This window comes from Streptopelia decaocto (genome assembly GCF_964273445.1).
Source record: "Streptopelia decaocto genome assembly, chromosome: 3".
Taxonomy (NCBI): domain Eukaryota; kingdom Metazoa; phylum Chordata; class Aves; order Columbiformes; family Columbidae; genus Streptopelia; species Streptopelia decaocto.
The window spans coordinates 96708979-96730840 of record NC_138656.1 but is presented as its reverse complement, the minus strand read 5'-3'; the positions used below and the strand labels follow the sequence as shown (position 1 = coordinate 96730840).

The window sequence follows — 21862 nt, the reverse complement described above, 5'->3', positions numbered from 1 at the left end:
ATTAATATCACATAAAATGAAGCATCAACCATTCAACGCATAAAATTTTTATTTTTAGACATTCAGGAGAAAAAATGAATAGAGAAAACAAAGCCTCTATATATTTGTGTATGGATATAATCCTTTAAACTGTGGTTTGCACAGCAACTATCATTAATTTTAGAAGTCATCCAGTCATATTCTTCCACAAAGCTTAGAGAGTGTAAGAATAAGCTCACATGTACATGAGAATGATAAATGTATTCTTCTGCCTCACAGATATTATTTATATTCACCAGTGCAGCGCCTATCATTTTTATGTAATGCAATGCATTGTAATGACTTCTAAGTAAATAAATACTTTAAAATAAAATAAATCAGAGAACTTCAGGCAAAATCTTGTTGAACTTTTTCAGTGAAACATTATTTGGGAGAGCCCATTTATCAAAGGCTTTTGTGGGATTCACATGAATGACACTTACTGGGAAAGGCTTCTGATATCTGATATGGACATGCTAGAAATACAGAAAGAAATGCAGGCAACAAAAACACTTGCAATTGCAGAAGATCCTTCTATGTACCAGATTCTTAGGAGCACTTCTTCCTCATGATACTTTTTTTCTGTGAGTGGTACTCTTCTTATATCTGCAATTCACTATTAATTAGCTCAGAGAGAAAGAAGGGCTGTTACACGTATACTAGACCAGTGATCTCCGAACTGTTTTGATTGCACACCCTTATCAGCAAAAAAATTCTGAACATACATACTTAATATATGTTTCTTTATTTATAAATTATATACATTCACTCCTGTGCTAATATACTACATATATTATAAAACATACACAAAAATAGAAATTAAAAAGGATGAGATAAACACTATTTTTAAATGGTTTTTATTTTATTTATTAGTGGTACAAAAATATTTTCTCTCAGCACCCCAATAGATTGTCTTGAGTACCCCTGAGGAGTGCGCACATCCTACTTTGGAGACAACTGAACTAGAGTACCCACCTCAAAGACATGTCTAACTCCTTCATCTGAATCTAAAAGTGCAGGGACTTGGTTTCCCACAGAAACATTTTCCAAAGAGTCTTGACTTTACTATGACAGTTAAGCTGGTAGTGCCACAGCCCTTTTGTCCAAATTCTTTGTCACACCACCAGAAGGAACATATGTTGTTGTTTCAGCTGTCATGAGTCTTGATTATCTGCAAGACAACTCACTAGATTTTCAGTATGAAGTATTAATGACCTGACTCAGTAAAACTACCTTTATCCAACAGAATGACTTAAAAAGTTATGTCTGTACTTATGTAAGAGCATGAGTTTCTCTCAGATTATTCTTGTTACCCAGCCACCACATATTCAAATAACTCTCAAACATAATAATTCTTAAAGTTGCACACAAGAGAGCTTATTCAGCCTAGTTTAAGCTCAGACATAATTGCTTAATACCCATTTCTAAGTCCCAAACAGAAAGTCCCCAAAGCATACCAGTCTTTCTTTACAGACACCTCTTTCTGCTTGCCTGGTTTCCTAGATGCTCCATTCAGGTCACTAATACCCATGACAGGTGCCTTTTCAAGAGAGAAATGTACTTCTCCGTTCCCTAATGGGCCACTGCTAACCAGGTTTAGCACACAGGAACCCAGTACCTGAAAAATTAGTTGCAGTCAGCAACACAATGAATCTCATCTGCTGTGATGGCAGGTTGTACACTATTTGTGCAGTGACTAGCTCTTAGAGAACTCACCTCATGATTAGAAAATAGAGCAACCTGAGCTCATCCCAGGAGATGTGGGATTAACTAACTGGCTTTCAGTTATTGTGAGGTGGAAGATAAGCCATCTGCCTTCAAACCTGATCTACTGAAAACAGAAAATAATCAGAAGGTGATCCAGACTAAACCTGCTCTCTAACAGCTAGACAATTCGTAGAACAAAGACATTTAAAGCTCTGAAAATGGTCTGGAGCCCTGACTCAAAAGTCTCATTTTTAATAACAAGTGTTCTCACTGCTACAGCCAGAGTTATCCCTGCTGCGTCATCATCTGATTCTATGATACTTTTCACTATGCAAAGGTTCAGGATGCAAGAGAAGGCATGGGAAGTTCATTTATGCAACTTTTAGTATCATATTATAATATGCTACTACATATGCTACTACATGCCATACTGCAATGCTACTTTTAGTTAGCAAATTTTAAGTCATGTAATACATGAATACCAAAAACTATTGACCTGATAAGACCAGAACTATAGCTATCTTTTTAATACATTCTTGTGAAATCTCAGGTATGATGCAAAGTCATAATGTAATCATGGCAATAATAACATTACCTTTGGTAATCAATTAACACAATGAATTTTAAATTGCTGATATAAAGTCATTAATATATCTTGTCATTCCAGTGCATCAGCAAGTAGTTCATTTTCCTATAAGGTGGAGTCATCATACTGCACCAGCTAAGAGGAAGCTCACTCAGGGCTGTGTTGTTTATGCAGAGTTCTTGTTCCCAATGGAGAGACTGGATCTGAGCAGGTACTGAGTACTCTGCCTCCCTCTTGGTATGTAAAATTGTAGAGGTTTAGCTCAAAATATAGAAAAATGGTGCTATTTAGAAATGAAATTCTCTTTCACATAAGTTCACATTGCTTTTACAACTGCCTTTTCTGGCCATTTGGGCAAGCAAAGCTTTATCTATGCAAATGCCCATAGAAAGCCATTACTGAATCCATAAAATCCAGGTATTTTAGCTTGGTGCCAAAATAAGAATTATCTTAAGTGGAAGTAGAAGTGGAGACTCATTATACGCTTCAGAGTGAATCACAAATTGTCAGATAGGTTTTGGCTGACCAGTTACAGTCTGCATATGAGATTGTGTTTATGAAATCCCAAAGCAAGAAAACACTATTTTAGTTCTACACAAACTGATCTGATCACACGCTCTTTGACCACTCTGAAATATTAAGAATTATGTTAAAAAACCACTGGCATGTACAATGGATGTCATAAATAGGCAAACTGTACCCTGTTTGCCCTAACAATAATAAATAATCCAGAATTCATTATCTGTCACAGAATCTTGTCTAGAATATTACCACACAGAAAAACCCTAGGGAAGTATTTTTTGAATAAGGATGAATTTTGATTACTTTTCTCCCACACCTGACTTCCTGAGGCCCCATGAAAGTATGAGAAGAGATGGCCAATGGCTACTTTTATGACACAGCTCTTCCTATCCAAAAGCACATAATAAATGCAAATTAATAACTTCAGACACCATCAGAGTGTATCACTACATAGGCCAAATTTGAGGAAAACATTTAAGTGTTTGTATGTTGTCTACCTATAATATTGCAGTTGACTTTAGTATGTTCTTATATATGGATACTTACACAAATTTCCAGATTAAGCTCTTGCTTATCCTGCTTGTATTCATTCTATGTATTGATTCAGTGTAACTTTGTCATCATTCACTGAACCCTCAGTTTCAATACATAAGAGTTTTCTTCCACTGACACAATATGTATGTATTATGTTTTCTTGCCATAACTGTCTCCAACAGCTTATCCCATTCACTCCACCTCTCCCATCCACATGTCTCTTGAAGCCAGTCTCATGTCCATCTCTCATTTTCCTTGACTAACTAAAGTTCTGATTCCTTCCTCCCCAAGGGCTATGGGGCAGGCAATGCACATGGGATTTACAAATGTTGAAGGTAGGGAGGAGCAACAAGGATGAAATCAAAAGCATTCAAAGAATTCAGAAGATTATGGAAAGAAGGAAGGAAGGAAGGAAGGAAGGAAGGAAGGAAGGAAGGAAGGAAGGAAGGAAGGAAGGAAGGAAGGAAGGAAGGAAGGAAGGAAGGAAGGAAGGAAGGAAGGAAGGAAGGAAGGAAGGAAGAAAGAAAGAAAGAAAGAAAGAAAGAAAGAAAGAAAGAAAGAAAGAAAGAAAGAAAGAAAGAAAGAAAGAAAGAAAGAAAGAAAGAAAGAAAGAAAGAAAGAAAGAAAGAAAGAAAGAAAGAAAGAAACACATCAGGTGACCTGCAAAGTATGAAGGATAATCAGTTTATTTTCTGAACATACAAATTTTCAGAAATAAATAGTTATGTATTAGTTGTTTCAGAGTAGATCTCTCAGAATATTGTTCAAATACATATACATACACATATATATTTCTTTTTTCAGGGCAGGAAGCACATTTGCTTCATTGTCTATGAGGCTCAAAGAAATCCTCAGTGCTGAGAAAACAGAAGTACGTATTGAAACAATCATGTCTCGCTGATCTCTAGGAATTAGGATGATGCTTGGTGTCACTGACTGCAGTAGCAGCCTTTATTGAAGAACTGCTAAGCATTCCAAATGTAAGACAAAACCCTGGTTTGTCAAAAATGAACATGGAGGGAACAAGGGAAAGCAAAGAGTGCAGGTACAAGCAGCAGACCACTGCTTTAGCACTCTCCTGAGCACTCAGAAAGACAGCTAATGACCTTGCCAGTACACCTCAAGCCTAGACTTGAAAACATCCATGGCCACCGTACTGTGTCAACGCAGATACTGCGAAGAAAATTAACTGTATCCTAGCCAAAACCAGCACATTGACTTAACATAACAGCTGCTACATCAAAGAGTTTGTACAGCTCTGGTCCAAGTTTTCATACACTGTTCTCCAGATGACTGAACCAAGTCCCATAGAAATGTTTCCAATATAAACAATTATTTAAAATAGTTACACAACATGACAGGGGTTTTTTGTTGTTGTTGTTTTGGGTCTTTTGTTTTGTTTGTTTGTTTCCCAGAAATATTACTTACAGTCTGTTGCTGGAAGCAACATCTTTTCTTTAAGTGGTTTCTGTAGTGTTCACAAGTCTTCAGACATACAAGCCATTGAGAATACAACTGAAACTGCATGTTGTCTCACCGCTCTCCAGTTTGTAGCATTGCCTACAAATAAAAGTAAAAGCCAGACCAATTATGGCTTGCACACTATCGGTGTCACACTGATAACTGACTATCCTCCTTTGTTCTTGGATTTTTCTAACACCTCAAACATAGGATATGTTTTCCTTTCAAGCTCCAGCCCATTCCTGACCTACCAGCTCTTAATCACTTTGTAAATGTTAACTCTTACCTCCATCTGTTCCATGAGGTCAGCCTCCACTATCCACTTACTCAGTTTTCTAACAATTTCACCTTATCCCATGCCAAATCCACGTAAAATGTTCACTAAGCATTTGCAAAAACTTTATTTCTCCTCCTTTAAGTCAATTGTTGAAACTTTGATACACAGCTAAGATCAATGTCAATCATGCTAACCAATATCTCATCGTGTCTTTATGCTCATCCATTTTAAGCATCCCTTCTCCTGTCCTGTGCATAGACTGTAAACTGCTTGGGGACTGTCTTTTTGTCCTGGGTTTGTATGCTACCTGATACACAGATTGTGATTAGTATTCCTATGTGCAGATAGGAAGGTATTACATGATAAAAAATAGTAATTTTTGTAAGGAATGTCAAGAAGAGAGGCATTTGAAGGAGAAGAGCCATACTTCATAATGCCTCACTAAGGCTTTTGATCAGTGCCTACCCAAAAGGAAGAATGCCATCCACTGAGCTGGTAACACAGATGAGTTGTTAAAAGAATCCAGGAGTCTTTTTACAGTAACCATTTGACACAAGTCAGGCAAAGCTATACAATATGAGGGGGAAAAAGGTTCAAGATAGCAAAGCAGAAGAAACAAAGGGATAGAGAGTGTTTTCTAAAAGTATTTTTTTTGTTTGTCTAACATGGACCTACACCATGAGAATCTGAATTTTTCCACAATGGTTATTCCACATTCATATCGAATTACTTGAAGCGCAAAGAGGTCATTTAATACAGTCATTGTTGTTCATAGTGTTTAAAAACTCACAACCTCACTGCATAAGCCCACTTGCTGAGATTCATACGAAATATTCTTCCCTGAAAACAGTGCCACATCTGTATAAAAGAAAATTGTGTATAAATTGGTGGAAAAAAGGTCCAAAAAATGTGCAGAACTATTTCTGTAGAATATTTACCTGTATCAATTTACACTAAAGAACATACCATAGCTAAATAACTGTGGACATTATGAGAGCAATTTGTTTAAAACATTAATGTATATCAGTCATATGGTAGTATAAGAAGAAGGATGTGCCACAGTTCTTACTTCCCATGGGCCCTAGTTCACATGTATGTTATACCATTGGTGTATGGAAATAATACAATAGTTTCATTGCTTGTTTGTTGTTTGTTTTGGTTGGTTGGTTTGTTTTCCTAAATGGAACACTCTAAATATTGAGCATTGTTTACAGAAAGTATAAAGTCAATACAATATTTGAGGGCAGTTTTTCTCTTTTATTTATTATAGTAGCTTTTGGGGACCCCAATTTGGAGACCAGAAAACCACTATGCTTGGAACTGTGCAAGAATTTTAGAAAAAGGAAACAAAAAAAAAAAAAAAAAAAAAAAAAAAAAAAAAAAAAGAGAGAGAGAAGAAAACATTCCTGATCCTATAACCTCAATTTCATTGTGACTTGATTTTGATTTTATAACACAAAGGTATATGGAGCTTTGTACTCCACTCAGAATGCAAAACACAGGTGAGCTTTGTAGTCAAGTGCAGGTTTTTTGCTTTATTCAAGCTATAATAGGAAAGGTCTGCTTATATGTACAAGCACTTCCAAAAGGTTTAGATAAAAGCATCTCTCTTAGGTAATTCATAATACTTTTTACACAACAAGTTGAAGATGAAAGAAGTTTGCTTCCTAAAATTGGGACAGAACATCAAGAAAGCGTGTAGATTTGTTCTATATGCAGCTTGGACTATTTTTCTGTATTAAAAGTCAGGAAAATCTTGAAAATCTCTCACATATTCAAAGCACCAGGGTATACCAACACTATTTATTTGGAGCACCATATGGCAAGAAATTCCAGCTGTGGTGGACCTTTAACTTTGTGATGATATAGCAAAGTTATTGAAAAAGTAATGGTATGGCACCAGCCTCAAAGCATATTGTCTATAGACATCAAACTTGTTAAATACAACTAAGCTCAGGGTTTGCATGATGGCAGAAATATGTAAAAAAAAAGAAGGTAAACACATGAGGTAAGTTAGTTATTGTGTTAGACTGAGAAAGTCCTCTGGAAGTTTAATCAGGAATGTTGTTTGCTAAAACATCTGCCGAAATGAGAGGTTTCATCTCCTTGGAGCTTTGATTATTCTATGCCTGAATGACTGCAGGAAAATAAGATTCTCTGCTTAACTATCTCAGAAAACAGAAAGCATGTAAAAAACTTATTTTAATTACCACTCAATAAAAATTAATATTCCATTTTCTTGAGGTTTTCTTCATGCTCATAATACTCTGATGGCAAACACTGTTCTATCTTATGTACCAAAATCTCTTCTTTTCTTGTCTGTAAAAATATTATTTTCAGTCTGGCCACAAAGAGGAGCTGACATTAACTTCAGTAAATAACTTACCACCAATAAAACAGTTGCTTTCCAGAATCTGGCAGAGGAAACACTGAAACCATAATCCTCTGCAATGGCCATAACTTGAGGAAGAAAAATCACCATGTAGATGTAAACATCCACACTAAATTTATATCATGTTTAGCATTTTATTCACATGCTCAGCTTAATAAACCAGGCGCCGTTGTTAAGTTCCCCTCTTGAATGTGATCGGACAAAACTATAAACCTGAACTTGTGGTATTATACATCATATTAATGACAATGTTAACAGAGTTATGATTAGGACATTATTTAACTCAATACAATATGTCCACTCACCTACTCACTAATTAAGGGGGAAAGATAGAAGTAATTGTGGTGAAAAGTATCACAGATAAAAGGAGAATGCAAGGCTACTTCAAAATCACGGAAGTTCCAATAGTCATATTATTGCTTCTGAGATATCGATTTCCAAAAGCAGCATTTGTGATGCATGATGCCACAATACTTTCTCCTTAAGGGTTAGGAGAACGGTAATTATTTTTCTGGTCAAATCAACCAGTCAAGTCTACAAACAGCAAATCTTTCTTCCGTGCCAGTAGTTTCCCTTGTCACCTTATCTTGGCACATTTTCCTTTCCCTTCCTAGCCAGCAGCTATTTGAATAGCATACTGTTGCAAATGCCAATGAGGGTTGTTTTAAAAACTTTTTCAAAGGTGTTTCTCATTTTTCTTTTGCTAGTCAGACAAGTTAATTTGCAAATTTGTAACAAACTATTTAAACAAGATAGGAGAATAATTGAAAAATATATCAAGGGCTAATAGGGTGATAAGTTCTGATACACAGTATTCAAGACAAACCAATTTCTTTCTTCTCGCTCTGTGGGACTGTCTGGGCATACAGAAGGTTAAGATACCAATATGGTTGTTTAAGTCAACACTTCCGTTGGAGCTGGTAATTACACTGATGGATACATTCCCAACATCAGCTAGGATGGCTCACAAGGAATCAGCAAAAAGGTTGCAACACACTCTCTACTGGCTTCATTCCACTAACAAACAGGAGTTTCTGTCACATACCTTTCTCCCTGGTATGAAACCCACGTGATGCTGTCGTAGCGGTGCTTCTTAACAAGGTACTTCTCTGGGGAACTGGAAAAGGAAATTTTTGCCTTATAAATGTGCTATGGCATCTTCTCCAAACTGAGTTCTTCAGGTTTGGTTGAGAATGACTCCAGTGTGTTTCCACATGGTCCAAGGCAGGGGGAGAAGGTTGATGCAGGCAAGTAGAACCCTCTTCTGATCCAGAAAGCTATCTCCAATGGTTCCTCCTTTGCACATGGATAAAGAGAGGCAGAATAGCTAGAATACTCATAGTTGCATACTTTGACAAAATTATCCAGGCGAGAAAGGTGAAAAAAAGTTTCTACGAACTTTGGGAACAGCAGTGGGTAGGTTAACCTTTTGGATGGATCAAAGCTATGATTTCTGTATGAGCTGATCAGTGAATACAAGCTGAATACTCAATAAGTACATTGGTTAGTTAACTGATGTTTCACCTGAAATGTATAACATATTCCTCAACTTACCTATCAATATCAAATAATTCTGTATTTTGTTAAACCTCTTGTGAAAGTATTGCTTCTTCTTTTGGGATTTTTCATCCCTGATATACATCTTTTGTAGCTGCTAACCAAAGTAACTCTCTGGATTTTCATTATTGCAAGGACATTTTAAATTCAGAATTACTGGTGTCTCTCTTTCCTTGCCTTTTTTCCTGTAAGACACTTTTGCTACGATGTATCAAGTATCTGTTGTGATCATTTACACAAAAACTGCATTAGCTATTACTTTCATTTGCCCTTCATTTCCCTGTACTTCATGAATTTACAAGGACAGATGTGTTAGGGAGCAGACGAAGGCATATATCTGGCATATCTATTTCTCTTTGGCTCATGTTAGGAGTGGGGAGCCAGGAACTCAGTGATAAGCATTAGATGTACTGCATCTGAAACATGATTTTGAAAGCAGAAAATTAAAAACTTCAGATGGAGTTGTGAAGCCTTTGAATCGGTGTCAGAAATCAGACCATATAACCCTCACTAGTACTTTATTTTGTTCTTTCTAAAGATATGCTGCTCAATCCATCCTCCCATGTACAATCACACACACACACACAAAAAACACGTATTCCAGTCCAATTATGGGGTAAATCCCATGGCTAAAAAACCCTATATGCAGCTGTGAGCAAGTGATAAAGCTACCTGCCAGCTCAGCCATAAAGGCACGTAGGAGAGTTTTTTCCTCCCTCTGGAACAATGTGAATAGGGTTGTGATTTCTACCTGTGGAGTTTTATCACATAAAGCAAAACACCTATGTTGTATTGCAGCATTTCATCAGTGTCTCATCACTCTTTATTGGATATGTAATGACAATTCAAAACTGCATGGCAACCTTCCTTTGAAATACAATCATGTCAGAAAGCCTGACACCATGTTACTTCACTCTGTCCTTTTAAACTGAAAGTCCAGTCCTGGAGAAGTTTCATGTGAAAACCTATGAATTCAATCAAGGCTTTTGTCAAAAAATGCTGATTCACTGAAATAAAAATATTTTGTATAAGCATCTTGGTTTTAGCAATGCATAGCACAAACATGTGCAGGATTTTATGCAGAAAAATCTGGTTCTGATATCTGATCTCTTCCCAGATAACATGAAAGGCAGCTTGGACCTTGGGTCACAAGTTTCAGGATTTTAAGAGGTTAGCATTAGGTGTATAAAAACTGGATATCCTAAGATTTCCAGACCAGATCTGAAGAAAACCCCATTATGTATACACGACCGGAGTCACAGATTGTGCCAATAAATCTCTATCACAACTGGACTCCTAAATTGGGTGGGTGCCAATTTGCAGCACACAGCTCAGGAGCCTGGAGAACACAAGTTAAGCAGGGGCTCAGGGCTTCTGCAGCTCCTGGTGTGAATTTGTGAGCCTAGACAAACTCAGAGCAACAACTTAAACCAAACATTTCAGTGTTTAGAGACTCCCAATAGTTAGAACAGGAGTCCTGAGTTTGAGCTTTCCCAAGCTGTCCTTCCCAAAAATCACAGAAAAAAAAAAAAAAAAAAAAAAAACATAAAAATTCACAGTGCTAGAATGTGTAATTAATCATTTTGTTAGAGGGCCTGAACTTGGATGATAGACAGTGTGCTTCCTGAAGCTGGGGAGAAGGTTCACAAAGCCTATGGACCATAGGCCAAACCATTTTTCTTCTGAGACTCTTGCAGCCTTGTATTGTCTATCACGCTTTGATCGTTTCCTGAAGATTTCAGATGTTGATAAGCTCCTGCAGAACAGTCAGTTACAATATATGGCCACTTAGTGATTTCTGTGGACTTCACATGATAGCCTCATGGGCTTCTGGATTTTTAAAAGCACTAAAAGTTGTCCTTGTTCTATTCTCACTTAAGCCAAAGGGGCACCAGAGGCATAATGTCAATATAGTGTTAAGTATCTTTAAATATAGCTGTCTATACCCTTCCAGGGATATGGTTACTAGCTATCAGTCATGCTTGTCCAAGGATAAAGATTTTGCAGGCTGGAACCTATCTAAATACAAATAAGCTGCTGAATTTCATGCAGCACAACTGCATATAAAACTGCACATAGGCCCCAAAGAGGGTAAAACTCATCCTTCAGCAAGGCACCACCTTATGATGGATACAATAAATTAATTCTTACACTGTGAACAACAGGTTGCTTAGCAACAGGCAAACACAAGATAGACAAAACTGGCATGTTATATCCAGAGCTTCAAAAAGGCTAATTTTACAAAGCTCAGGAAAATCTGAACACAAATAGAGCTGGTTAAAAATATTCCAGAGGAGATTCTCACCAGTGCACTGCACAATGGCACTAATACCCACCTTTCTCTACTGGAAATACTTTACTGCATACATCCTTGAGCTACCTGCCCTTTTCACAGACTTGCCCTATTGTCACATCCTGTCTGACCCAGATCATTCTCCTTCGTTGTCATTTCCAACTGATCAGCCACCAGCTTCTGGAAGATATTCTAGTTATTAGTCTCTAAATGCATGACCTGGCACTTTCCATTATTAAATGTAATCCTATTCTATTACTGGAGTCCTTGAGGTCATCTAATTTCTTCTTTGTATTGATAATACTTCCCAAATGTTGTCATCAGCAAATTTCATTACCACATTCCTACTATTTCTGCCAAGATCATTAATTAAACTGTTATATGAGATCAGCCTCCAAAACCAGTCCTTGAGGAACACTACAGGCAATCTCTTTCCATCACAATTCTTCTTTCAACCAACATGTTGTCATATTGTTTTTAGCCAGTTCTCCTTTCAGCTCCTGTATTTCTATCCATTTTTGCTATTCTTCATTTTAACTAATATCTTTCCAAATAGTGGTGTACTGAATGCTCAGATGAAGATCAGATAGAATGTATTGAATTTCCATTACTTTCCAGCTCATCTGAGAGTGATAAAGAGCTTCATATTGGCATGGCTCATAGTCAGGACTCTTAAACTGGTTAGTTTGCAAGCCTAGTATGATTTATGTTTGTATAACAAACACCAGGAGAGTAGGGAAATTTCAGAAGAATAGATATATGACCATCTCAGGTAATATCTTTAAAAAAATGTTTTAGACATTTGAATAACTAGGTTGTCATCAAAACCAAGTGAAATTGTGGAGAAACCCAGAAATGTTGATAAAGGATTTCCCCAAAAAGTTAAGACAGCAATACAATTATTGTCAGGAATTTTGATTTTATGAAAAACAGATCTCATCAAAGAAAAGTGATTTCATTCTTTCATAAAATTGATGAATGGAATTATATGCACTTAATATAGAGACTTTGAAAGCATTTGATGTGCACCACGTCACACTGTGAATGATAAATGAGCATCACACAATATCAATAAAGCACATAGTGAAGAGGTTACAAGCCACCATGGACAGTATATCAGCTGAATCTCAGCCTGACCTTGGAGTCACCCAAAAGGATGTGCACTGCCCTCTCTGGTCTGTTTTCTATATTGTACAACCCAGCAAAGCCACCCAGGTTATGGGGCAGCTTTTTTTTTCTGTATTAAAGAAATATTATTAGTGTCACTTTCATCTTTCTTCAGCAGTAAAAGAAATCCTCTAATATCAGGAGTATAACTGTGCAGACATCTAAAGAAGAGTGAAACAAACACTAACACATTGTAGAAATGTAATAATTAAATATAAATTGTTTTTTCACACATAATCTGACAAGTGCAAGGTCCAATATTTCAGCAGTGACATGACTGATAGAAAGTACTGCACAAATTCCATTTCCTTTCCAATGAACTGCCCTGCCAATGGTATACAGCTCTCATTTCTGCACTGATGGATCATGAAATACTGGATCTCAATCCTGTCATTGGTACATTACAGAATATTGCCTGTCTTGGGCTTCAGGCCATACTGAAAGAAATTCAGCATTTGTTATAGAAGCAGAAAGAATGAAATATTTCTCTACCAAGATATTTCCCCCTGCTTTTCAAAAGAGAAAGTGCATCTTGAAACTAATAAGTAGCCTAGAATGTTAAAAGAAATCTCAGCAGAACTTTATGAGCAAAGTAGAGCAACAGAAGTAGCTATCAGATTGATATTACAACCATTATCTGTGGTATATGGCAGACTTATGAAAGTATGTGTTTAGACCTTAAAAAAAATCCTGTGGGAACACCTGAAGTGCAAATGAAGTACAGAAATACTATTGATAGCAAGAATAGAATAGGACATGAGAGAATAAAAGAAGAGAGGAGAGGAGAGGAGAGGAGAGGAGAGGAGAGGAGAGGAGAGGAGAGGAGAGGAGAGGAGAGGAGAGGAGAGGAGAGGAGAGGAGAGGAGAGAGGATAACTGCAGTTGGAAGGGACCTATCATTATCATCTAGTTCAACTGCCTGATCACTTCAGGGCTGACCAAAAGTCAAAGCATGTTGCTATGGACGTTGTCCAAATGCCTCTTAAACACTGAGAGGTTTGGGGCATCAACCACCTCTCTAAGAAGCCTCTTCCAGTGTTCGACCACCACCTCAGTGAAGAAATGCTTCCTGATGCCCCATCTAAAGATCCCCTGGTGCAGCTTTGACCAATTCCCATGTGTTCTGTCACTAGACACCAGAGAGAAGAGCTCAACACCTCCCTCTCCACTTCCTCTCCTCAGGAAGCTGTAGAAAGCAATGAGGTCACCCCTCAGCCTCCTCAAAACTAGAAAAGCCCAAAGTCCTCAGCTGCTCCTCATAGGACATCCCTTACAGCACTTTCGACAGCTTTGTTGCCTTCTGGACCCATTCAAGGACCTTCACAACCTTCTTAAATTGTGGGTCCCAGAACTGCACACAGTGTTCCAGAGTTGGCAACTCTGAATACAGAGACATAATCATCTCTTTAGACCAGCTGGTTATGCCATGTTTGATGCACCTCATCATATGTTTTATATGATGCAAAAAATTACACATTGTGTGATATACGCCAGTTGTGGGATGAATATTCATACAAGCTATTTAGAAAAAATACAACAGATTGTGATGGAATCCACTCCTGAGTGGGATGGCAGACAAACCTAACACAAAGTACTGCCTTACTAATCTTCTCTTGAAGATCCTTAGGTCAGTCCTTGACACTGTACTTTACAAGGACAGATAAAGTTTGGAAGCAAATTACAGTAACAGTTATTTTGCAAAGTCACCCTAGGAGGCTAGAACTAGTATGGAAAGCACTTGCCACTGGTTAGAACTAGATTTTTGGTTTTATCAGTTAGTTCAATAATTCTAGTCATTGGGGGGAAATGTGTCTTTTCTTTTGGCTTCTCAGGTGCTAATCAATTCTTAATTATCTTTAACCATATTGACCCGCTCCCACTGCTTGTGCCATATAGATTAATGAGTGACATTCTAAAGAACAAAATATCACACTTGGAGAGCAAGAGATTCACATATTATTCACTCTACATAAATATATACTGTTATCCCTTTTTGACCTAAACACTTAGCCAAACTTTGGGGCTGACATGTTAATTGTGTGAGGAGATGCTGATAATGCAATCTTGTTTATTTACATCAACATTAAAAAAAATACAAAATCCTTTTTCTGTGAACACAGAAAGAAACAAGTCTCTTAATTTACAGCTCTGCCTGGAGTTCTTGGTCCCAAAATCTGTTTTTTTCAGGACCATGTTCTGAAGACTGGTTCAGGCTATGACTGGTACTTCCTTCACAGCTCCTCTCTTTTCTCCTCCAAGTTTTCTGCCTTAATAACAGCCTTTCATCAGCTTTTCTTTCATAGCCAGAAATATGTACCCAGATTTGGGACTGAAGCTACAGTCTGGTTCTTTGAAGAACTAACTGCTTCCCCCCCCCCGCCCCAGTGGTTGTTCTCCTCTCTCTTTATGCAAAAACAACACAATTGGAGGAGGTGAGGGGCTTGAGAGGTCAAAGCACAAGCAAGAAGAGGGAAAATACTGTTATGTAGGAAGAGTAAGAAAGAGGACAGAAGAAGTCACTGTACATAAACAGAGAAACACATGCCTCAGGAAAACCCAGGAAAAAAGAAAATAGACTTGAAGAGATTAAACTGAAAATGGAGAATTATTTGAGCACTAACTCATGTTCACAAGCCTTTTTCTTCCATGATGCACCCAGCCAAGTACAACAAGCTTGTGGAAGGCAATCCATCCCAATAAGCTATATTGAAAAAATAACCCTATTTTTGTTTGTAATGCTGAGGAAAAGAGCAAGGATATTCTGAATGTATACTTTGTTCAGCTGAAGATGGAAGTGCCTTTCTGTTTTCTGCTGTCTTTTTCCCAAGCTAACCTAATTTCTCCTGATCAGAGACTGAGTGATTTATTCTGGCTTCTGCCAAATGTCATGGCAGCCAACAATCTGTCAGAGCCTACCCTCGTCTCTTCCATGCTCTGCTATTCCTGTGAGGGCGGTTGGAACAGGTGCTTGGAGGAGGGTATTCTGACTTTATGGAAGGGAAAGGTTGAGGTCCTCAGGTCACTTTTTCTTTTTTTTTCTGCAGCTTTAATGGTTTCATGCCAAACAGGAATCTGGCTTCAGAATTATGATGGATGAGTCCTTTGTCTGAATTGCTGATCTGGACAGGAGTGAGAGGTGAGAATTGGTCTAGCATTTTAAACCAAGGTCTGTGAAACAAAGAATCATTCATTTTCTGTTGATGTAAAAGGAGTTTACATGGAGATACACCAGATACACAGAAGACTCAGTGATATGCCTATAAATGTACACAGAATGAAAACAACTCCTACACACAGAAGCCAAAAAAAAAAAAAAGAAACCTATGTCTGACCTTTATGCTCATTTAGAGCCTGTTTTGACAGATGAGGTGGGAGTTGAGCAGGTACTTAAATTCAGTGCATATCTTCTCCTGAGGTCTACTCTAAAAGTGCAGTCACTTTAGTTCTCTTGTGCAGACTACAAGTGCAGTAACAGCTTTGAAAGACTGCCGGATAATAATATCGTGCCAGGAGACATGTCACAAATAAACACTAAATTGGAAGAGCATTTGTAGCACCTCGGTATATCAAGAATTGATCCAAGTCCTTCTCACAATGTAGCAGTTTAATCCTGAACTGTATATATTTTCAGAATTTAATAGTTTGAAAGGGATAAATCCCTCATCAACTATTGCCTTATTCAAAACCTTGAACCTTTCCAAGGATAGATACATATCTTTGTGTTCTGCAACATGAATGGTGATAGAACAGTTTACAAATCCCTCTCAAAAGCAGAGATTCTATTCCTTACTATGGATTTTCCAATGTTTTAAGTATCTTTAGATATTCCACACCATACATTCTTTACAGGAACACGTATGCTTATGTAACTGTAACTGATCAGGGCCCATATGCTCACTTTATTGCATAGGAATATGAATGTGCTATTTTAATTCTCTCTTTACTGCTTTCACCTAAAGAACATTTTCCCCTTCTGGTCCATGACTATATAAGTAACTAGAGTTACTATAACCTGAAGTGAATCATAGAAACATAGAATTATTTTGGTTGGAAAAGACCTTTAAGATCATCAAGTCCAACCATTAACCTAACACTGCCAAGTCCACCACTAAACCATGTCCCTAAGAGCCTAATTTACATGTCTTTTAAGCACCTCCAGGGACAGTGACTCAACCACTTCCCTGGGCAGCCTGTTCCAATACCTGACAACCCTTTCTGTGAAGAGTTTTTTTCCCTGTGGTTGGGAAGACAAAGACAAATGCAAAGTATAGATTTATTCTGCCTCAATTTCTCTCTCTTTTGTCTTTAGTTAGAATCCTAAAGAGTAAAGGAAAAGAAAGAATGTTAATATTTAAATAATAACATTTTCTTACTTTAAAAAAGTGTCTTCTTTCCTTACCTTTATTTACCATTTCACCATTCCATTTAGACCCTCATCCTAGTATACTTACAAAGACAAGAAATACACATTTAAAATTTGTTTGGGTTGGAACTGATTCTTTATTAGTCAAAATTTAAAGCAGAAAAAAAATTCTGCTAGACTATAAGACAAGTTAGCCAATTGTCTAACGAAACTTGTTTGCACAGCACTATAAAAAAAAAATAGATGTTATGTGTGTGTATCCTAAGCACGTCACATCACCAGTCTAAAACATTTTATATCACCCTGAAGGTCCTTTAGACAACAGTTTGAAGCCAATTTTTTGCTTACTCTGTGTTTTTTTTCCTATTTACATGCCTTGAATATGTACAAGGTTAACTTTGAAAGAGGTGATGCATTCCCTCTGTGCTTTCCATATTGGGAAACATATTTTGGATATGAATCTTTTTTATCTTTATTTGAAAGGATTTCACAAATAGATTGTTTTATACTTCTATTTATGATCAAAAGAGAAAAAGACCTGGATAAGCCATGATCAAAAGAAATTTAAAAACAATCCCATAATAAATTATTTGAGCATAAATAAATAAATAAATGCAAGTCTAGTAAGACTGAACAGATGGCAAAGAAAATCATAAATAAATAACAATAAATTTATGACTGAGCATAAGACCTTTCATGCAGTACAAAGAATCTACAAAGACAAAATCAATAGCAAATAGTGGGTTTACTCTTTCCATATAAAATGAAATTTTCTGCTTAGAATTGAAAAGATGTTTAGTACAGACATCTTGTTTCTGCAGTTTTGCATGGACTATTGCATATCTATTATATCTTGATAGGCAGAATGGTTTTTACAAAGAAAAACCATCAGAATAACCAGCATCCATGTGATGGGAATGTCCCTGGATTCAAAAAAAGAAAGGAAAAAAATGTTGAAATGTCAGTATCCTTAGTGCAAAAAACATAGAAATGAAAATATTGGTAAGCTTTTAAGCTCAGCAATTCATTCAATATTGGATGCTGCTTCAAAGGCTGTGCCTTTATCTTTAGGAAGTATGACAGTGCAGTAGATTTCAGACCCATAAAGATGTATGGATACCGATTTAGTGAGTAATTGTATGGAATTCCATGGAATTTTCAGGATAGAAAAGGTTTTCTTGCGTATTATGCATGCTCTAAGGCAATTACAGTGCTGTAAATATTCAGTTAAGTCAATTAACTTGAGGTAACAAACCTGTTGTCCAGTAGTTACTTACTATTTTAAATAATCTCTACTATTCCCTAGACAATCTCTACATTATGACATGGAATTCACTCAACATCAAATAGGAGATGAGTTATTCAAATAAGAGGTGAATTTAAAAGCTTTACGAGAAAAATCTCTATGGATTCTTTCTAAAACTAATGGAGAAAAGAAAGTTCTCAAGTGAAAAACAGAGCAGTTTAATTAGGGTCCAACTCTGAACCATTCATAGAAGGAGCCTTTCAATTAGCCATAAGGAAAGCCTAGGGAAACTAGGGAAAGATAGATCTTATGAACATCCTCCTCTTTCAGTATAAAATTGGAACCATGGCTACTGAATAGTTATTACAGCTTAAGGTTCAAAACCTTAAATTAATAATCATTAGGTTCAAAAAAGAGAGGGAAAAAAAACCCCAAGGTTATATACAAATGGATTAAAGTAGAATGGGCAATAAATGGTTACCCACACCTTCTAGTTCTTAACTTCAAAATAATGATTTCAGAATACATTTCCAGGGATGCCTCAAGTGATTTACAGATTTATCATTTATCTCCAATATTAGTATTACCACTGAACCCCGAGGCCACTGTCGGACTGTTCAATAGATGATGTTCAACATCTTCAGCAGCTTGAAGACAAGGAAAACAAGTAATATTAGAGTGGGGGATAGACACCTAAAGTCATACACATGTATGCTAAATTACTTATCTACATCTGGAAATTTCTTGCAGTTTATAAATAAGATTTGTGGGACTACTTGTTATTCAGGTTGGTTGACATCTCCCACTATAGTATTCTGCACTTAGCTGCACTTTATCTTGCACAATTTGATCAGTTTCCACTGAAACTTTTTAATTCAGAGGCCAAACTCCCTGGGAAAATCTTTGTCAAGCTGATTCAGCTCCCCCCTGAGGCTAAATGTAGGGTCGGTTATATTGTAAACTCAAGGATAAAGTATTCTGAGGGCTATTTGCTCTGTAAAGATCTGGTATTCAAATGCTTTGACTCCAGGCATATTTCTAAGATGTGCCTTATCTAACTTCATGCAAATATATCTAAAATTGTGCAGGTTGGAAAACTCGGTTTGTTGCCATTTACACATGCTCTGCAGAAACTTTTGATTTTAACAGCTTTGGCTTGGTGTAGATGCTTTCTGTGCTTGGTGAGCTGGCTTCAGCCAGCGCAGAACAATACTTTCCATGCAGCTGCTGGTTTGGGTGGCTGTGGGCCACGGGGAGTCCAGGAACAAAATCTGTACATGGACCAGGAGTGCTCTCCTCCACAGTCACTGAGCACTGAGGAAGTGTGGACATTCAAAACTGGAAAAGAAACAAGCTGAGCCTAACTGTCTATGAGACAGTAAATTAGTACCCAAAAAGGTCCACCTGAGGGAACGCAGTACAAAATTGGAACTAGGAGTGCTGTGAGTGACAATAACCGCACAACAGCAGAAACTAGAAAGTGAAACCACAACTGGGTTGGCAAAAACGCAGCAAGACAGGGAGAAAAACAAGATCCAGGAAACAGGATGCAACTAGGTACAAAGAAAGAACCAGAGGCAAGGGACTGGGGCTGAGACTGGGAAGGGCACTGTAAAGGGCATGTGAGGTGGTCCAAGAGAGCTCAGGAAGAGCTGAGGGAACCTGGGCAAAGCACGTACTATGCCATGGCTGTAAGAATGCGAGCGCAGGAAGAAGAGGAAGAATAATTGAGAAGTAAAGAAAGACAGACCTGGGACTAAGTAAAGAAACTGGGGAAAAGATAGGGTCTGAGTGGTCTAGAGGATTAAGAATAAGGCAGAGAGAACAGCAAGAAGTCTGGAGTGAGGGGAGCAATTGGATAATGCTCTGCTGCATCCTGTCAGCATGCAAAAGGCAGAGGAAGAGCTCTGGGTAAGCCCTGCTTGGCCAGTTGAACAACCTCCTCATTATTTGGTAAATTACCTAATACAGAGGTACCTTGTCTGCACCAAGGAATGCAGACAAGTGGCCACAGAATGAATGCTTATTCTTTATTTGCTAATTTCAAAGCTCTAAGCATAGTATTCTCAACTTATAAAAAGATGCTGGACTCCAATCCCAAACAGGAGTCTGTAAGATTGAAATCCACTTTATTCTTCACATCTGGCTGTGACAAATTACCAGTATGGCTAGAAAAACTAAATGTACTACTTACTTAATCAAAAATTACTATAAACTATTACTGTGGGATCACTAAGCAAAAGATGCTGTAAGTTTGAGTTTGATCATTTTGTGATCATGATTACTTGACATGGTCATCACTAAAAACAGGAAGTGGCCTTAATAGCAGCTTCAAAAATTCTCTATTTCTGTCTTCTGCTTTCAGTAAAATTATACAGAGCCACACTTCTCCTTTGGAAAATAACACACTTCTCAAGCACATGCAGCAATACAGTAGCATTTTCTCATTTTCCTGTTTTATACTGGGGATGTATTTATCTTTCGGCATGATAAATAACAAGTTCTATACAACTCTGCACATTAAATGATGTCACAGCATAAAAGTGTCAATGCTGCTTTATATTAGAAGAATATAAATAGAAAAAATGTATGATACTTCAAAGTATTTTCAGGAACTTTAAATTTTATTATAGATATGTAAATAGGTGGTAAAACATGACAATGATAAGGCAGTTTTCAGTGCTATAAAATTTATACAGACTAAATTATTTTTGTATATATGTGAGTGAGAGGAGGAAGAGGCAGTGCCTCACAGATCAAACAGATACTACCAGAATTTTCTACATGCCCTAAGATACCTACACTGACACAGTAACTTTCATTCACGTGTTCAAAACATTTGAGCTTTCTGACAAAACGGCTGAGAAATGCACTCCAAATTTCTCTTTAAAATTTCCTTTCTAACTCTCCAAAAGTCTTGTTTATCTTTCTACTGTGTAAAAAGTTGGTTTTCCAAATTACTAAGATGTGAACCTCTGTCACTTTCTACTGCTTTCCATCAGTCTGTTTGAATATCCTTGCCTATAGGTTTTCATCTCAGCTGTTATTGTTGCTACTAAATACCATATCAAGCAAAATCTGAGAAAGTAAGCACAACTCCCCAAGTTGTGTTACATGAATTTCCTATAATGTAATCAAGAGGACAGAGTAAGAGATTAGGAAATGGAAAAAAAATCTCTCATCTTGCAATGGCCTCATATTTTAGGAGTTATTTGCAGTTACACAATTTTAAATTGCAGTTGTGATTGTCAAGTCAATGGCACCATTTTCAATTTGCTATTAAACCTAAAGATAGTTTAAGTTTTGGGCTTCATTCAGATATTGTCACTGTTGCAGCATCTTTCCCCTCTTTGTGACCGTCATTTCAACAAGGATTGTATTTTTTAAAAGTCACATAGCTAATTCGCTAAAAACTCTTACAGTAAATCCTTTAAAAAAAAATTAATGTTTTTTTAAAAGGAACACTACAATGTATTATACTTATGTTACAATACATATATGTGGGGATAATTACCCCACTAAGCACTCAATTTGCAATAAGAAAAGGCTGTAATGTTTTGCAAAGCAATTGTTCTCTCTTTGTTAAATTACAACCTTAATTGTAACTCAGCAAATGTTTCTAGGCATCTGTAATGAACATTATGAACAGGATGATTGTGGTTACACATTTTTTGTATGGATTATATCTTTCCTCTCTAGTTCACCTTTCTTGCAGTCCTGACAAATTCCAAAGCAGAGGA

General features: G+C 37.1%; 1 long non-coding RNA gene across 4 annotated transcripts in view; it reads left to right on the top strand.

The window, feature by feature from the left end:
• The window catches only part of LOC309438519, an 83839-nt gene that overhangs the window by 48849 nt on the left and 13128 nt on the right, over positions 1-21862 (top strand). For 3 of the 4 annotated variants that reach the window (XR_014183810.1, XR_014183811.1, XR_014183812.1), the window contains exons 5-6: positions 2393-2522; positions 15558-15649. This is a non-coding gene — a long non-coding RNA (uncharacterized lncRNA). Of the gene's footprint in view, positions 1-2392; positions 2523-3658; positions 3754-15557; positions 15650-21862 lie in introns of those variants that run through there. The other variant, XR_014183813.1, reaches the window with a different exon arrangement.